We start from the raw sequence: 4,944 nt of genomic DNA, 5'->3' as shown, positions 1-4,944 counted from the left end.
CACATCTTCAATTATGTATTTTTCGATTTGTATATATTCCTCCACTTGACAGTGTGGATAATTTATTGAAAGTGATAGATTATTATGACGAGAAATAACAGAAAATGTAGGGTCATTCTGACACTGGGAAAAGGTGTCCCAGCCAATCTGTCCCAAGTTTCTCTCCTCGTTGAATTGTGGCTTTGTGGAGGAAGATGCATCTCTTCTCCAACCGAATTGGCAGCTGCTTACAGTCATGATTTCCGATAGAGAGTACCATAATCTGCACAGATGCACAGTCCAGACTGTTTGAACTCAGTCTAGTCACTGTGTAAGCTGTCCATGCTGTGATGCTTCGGAGGAGAACCTTCCAGATTCAAAGTCAATATAAAACTCCATTATACACATTTGCCCTTAATACACAATATATGATTGATTAAAATGCTTAAATCAAAGTATGTAAACAGAGTGGAAGTGTGGATGATCCTTGTTTCTCTGATGATACTTATATGGGCTGTACGGTAACTTATAAGAGTTCAAATTGTTTTGTTTTTGAGAATGTAAATGTGTAGCTTCTGTTGTATATTTGCATTGATATAGCAACAAACAACTATTAGCTATGTAAAGATATAGTGAAGTAATGGCGTCCTGAGTTTGTTTGAACTGTTAGGGCTGTTAGAAGCTGCCAGCTGCTATCAAGCTGCTAGCCTCCGGCTGAGCCTTTGTCATTTTGAAAGAATTGGGAAGGCAATCCTTAGATACGCAATGAATTTTGAATTTAGCACCTTTAAATATTTTGTGTCACAAAGGAGGAGAAATGGAGGAACAGGCTAAAACGGAGGGCACCGTGACAGGAAAGAAAGGGCAGACTGTACTCTGTTCATGAAAATGTCAAAATAGAGAAAAAAGTCCAAACTCATTTCAAAGTACCTAAAGTGATGTCTTCAATTGTCTTGTTTTTTCCAACCAACCATCGAAATGCCAAATATGTTCAGTTTGCTCTCATTTATAATAGATAAAAGGATATATTGGAGAAGCTAGCTAAATGATTCGTATATTTGCTTGAAACCGAATGATTATGAAAACTGTTTCAGCCTAATCAACTCATCAATATGTTACTAACTAGTTATTAGCTAACACAAGTCCCATCAGCCTGAGTTGTACGTTGTATATAAGTAGCACATGTTAGCATGCCAACACACTGCATGCTGAATTCAGTTCAGTCACTGTATTAATGAAGATAGGAAGCTTACATTAAAGTCAGGTGAACAAGATAAAAAACACAAGCACCAAACACAAATTAAACCATCATTACAAAACAAAAGGCACAACTTTTTTTACATCCAGATACAGCATAACATTTTCATTTTGCGCATGTTAGCAAACTGATGTTAGCATTCCGCTTAATACAGCTTCCTAGAGCTGCGAGCACGGCTGTAATGTAGCATAGGGGCTGATATGAGATAAACACACATAATGATACACACATAAAGTAACAGGCATTACAAATGCAATACACACATCATATACACACACACACACACACACACACACACACACACACACACACACACACACACACACACACACACACACACACACACTCATTTATGCAGTCATGCATCATTTAACTCATGTATAATAACTCTCTCTGTTTTTCTCTCTCTCTTTCTTTCTCTCAAGCACACACACACACACACACACACACACACACACACACACACACACACACACACACACACACACACACACACACACACACACACACACACACACATTGCCTCCCTCTCTGTTTATAATTCTCTGACTCAACCCAAAATACACACACACACACACACACACACACACACACACACACACACACACACACACATCTCAGCTGCCACGGTGACTAATGAGAATATGTGACAGCGCTGGCGGTAAGTGAGACAGAGAGGAAGTGGAATTGAAGGACACCCAAATTTGTCATTGAGGAAATGAAGGGTTACAGGGTTCAGTGCTTTCCACTTCCTTCGGCCTGACCAATGGCTGATGAGTATTTAGAATAGACTTACAGACAGAGGGGACTAGATTGGAGAGATTCTGTTGTGAATGTGACCGCTCTATTTTTTAAATCCATTCATCTTCATCCAGCTTTCTTTCCTACCCATTCCTCTCTTTCTTTTTATGGGTCTTCCTCTCTTAGCGTGGTCTGTGTCATCTCAATCACTCCTCGTCTCTCCTTCCCTCTTTAGTATTCATTTAATGTCTCTTCACCATCCCTCATACTTTGTTTGTCTCTTTACCATCTCTGTATGTGCCCCTGCCCCCATTATGATCCTTTCCCCCGTCCGTCTGTCTATTTCCTCTACTCATCTCCTCCTTTCTTTTTATCCACGCTCTCATATTTCTGTGTCCATCCATCTCTCATCCGTCTCTTTTTCTCAGGTAGCAGGGCTGATTGGGGGTTAGTCAGACCATCCCATTACTGTAAGGTTATAGATTCAATCTGCGAGGCAGACAGTGTGCACATCAACAGACGTGTGTCCTGTCAAAATGTCCTTGAGCAAGATGCTGAATATACACCAGTGCAGGGACTTTGAGTTGCTCAGGAAAAGAGATGACTGCAAAAAAAGTACTTTTTTTTTTTTTAGCTTTTTTGCTATATCATGTAATATTGTTGTCCTTGAGGTCCATCCCTCTGACTTTGACCTTCAGTCTTTGTAAATGCCGTTATTACACCAAATCTGTGTTTTAAAGTGATGGTTGCTTGTTCTGTGTGACCATCAGTCCAAACTCCAGAGATATTCAGTTTACATCAGGTGCGTTACACGTAACTAGAGAATAAAATAATTGGTCAACTGAAATGTTTTGATGACATTTATACACATTAAGTCAATTTCTACTTTTCCAACTAACCTCACTGCTTTCCAGTGTCACCTTACAAACATCTTATATATTTCTAATCTTGTATATATTATTGGTGTTATTCAACCCTTCAACTCTTGACACACTTTTATATGTATTGGCATCTTGTGTTGCCACCTCCTGAATGTTTGACCACGTTTCATAGATAGTTTCTGCAAACAGACCGACAAATATGACTGTTAATAAACCTCTGGTGTGGATAATGATCCTGACCTACAGAGTACATTTAGATACAGGTCAGGTGATCAGCAGCAAACATGTCTGTGGTGTTTCAGTTTGACACTTGGATGTGATTCTCCTTCGTAAGCCAAGACTTTTATTGAGAAGAAAAGCACTATTTCATCATCTAATCATATCAAACTAATGAGCACATATTATTGTAAAGCCATAACAAAATAAGGATTTCTTTCTTTCTGAAAAACATCCTGGAAAACCATTTGTCACATCTTTTTTATCTGGCTTCCAAAGGTTTATCTTTTCGAGAGATGTTTTGAAGGGGATGGCATGAACAAAACATACTTTTGTATGAAGACTTTTTGGAAGTGATTGTCAAGTGCTTGAGGTCTGAAAAAGCATCTGAAGAAGAGTGTATATATTTTCTTTATTAGCAAGTTGTCAGCAGCTTCCCTTTTGGCTACATTACATCATATCAGAAATGTGTTTGTCGGTGTATGTATGCTATGTGTCAAGCCTAATGTGCACGTACTCCAGGCTACTCCTTTAATTCTTTCTGATGAGGGTTATTTATTATATAACATGCAATAATGGGCTTTGTTTGAGGCAATATGTCTACAGGGCTTGGTTATTTCACTTGCTTCAGAACTATCAGGATTACTTCCAAAAATTCACTGGAGACAACTGCAGTAACATAGAATTAGATCATTTTGTCGAATTTTCACAAAAGGAATATAAGGGAGTTCAATCCTTTTAAATTCCTACTGCCCATCAGCACATAATCATAACCATTAAACCATTAGCTGAACATAGGCACAGCACGTTTCTCTCCTCGCTGAAGGACAGGTTTGTAGTCTGTCTGTGGTTGAATATTGTCCTTGCTTACTTCTCTCAGTACGACCACATCCAATGCACATTAGGAGGCCAACCCTTCATTTTTGTTGTTCGCACAGAGGAGCAGAATAAATGCCGCTTTATATCTCAGTGTGTTGGCATTATCTGTTTTATACAGAGAGACGTAAAGATGCAAGTGCCAAACATAACCAGCACAATGGGAAAGGGGATGATGGTTATCACAAAGTGGACTCTTTGTGTTAGTGTGTCTGTGAGACAGACCGAGTAAGACCAGTGTAAATGAGGTCTGTTGTGAAATTACTGCTGTGGAATGAAGGTCACCGTCTCAGCATTTCTTATTGTGCTCTCCCAAACAAACAGGGAATACAGATGCATGAATAATGCATGTAAAGATAAAGTTATCACGTCTGATGCTGTTGAGCCAAAGTGCTACTTATTATTTCTGGAGATGATTGACAGATGATAATGACAAGTGGTAGCATGGATCGGTTGTTTGATGTCACGCACTCCTTTGATGTTAGGCTAAAAAAAGGAAGATCAAACGTAAACAAACATGGATGTACCGAAGCCTAACAAGAAAGTGAAAGTTCTTATTTGGAATTTTCCCTTTTTCAAAGTTTCTTTTTTTTTTTTTTTAAGGAACAGTTTGCCACCATTGATGTGATGTTAGGTCAGCTGTGTTTGTTGGAAGCAATGCAACTCGACATACACATTATCTCTGCACTGAGTTTGATTCTCCCAGCCAAGTCAGCAAAAGACAAGACAAGAAAACGGAGCACAGCGCCATAGCAACAATGAGCGCCAACGTTGCTGTCGGAGTGTTTTCTGCTTGTTAGAGACAAATGTGCAAACACAATACTGAATGTACCCACTATAATACACAACAGCAAAACAAAGTGTCTTGGTTTTGAGCAGTTAGATAGAGTGAATTTACAGTTAAAACCGGGTTGTACTGACATGATTTAGTGAAGATGTATGATATGTTTGCCGAAGGAGGAACAAGAACGACACAACCATTTCCTCTATCTT

This window comes from Taurulus bubalis (assembly GCF_910589615.1).
Source record: "Taurulus bubalis genome assembly, chromosome: 2".
NCBI classification, from domain to species: Eukaryota; Metazoa; Chordata; class Actinopteri; order Perciformes; family Cottidae; genus Taurulus; species Taurulus bubalis.
Note: the sequence above shows the minus strand (reverse complement) of the source record.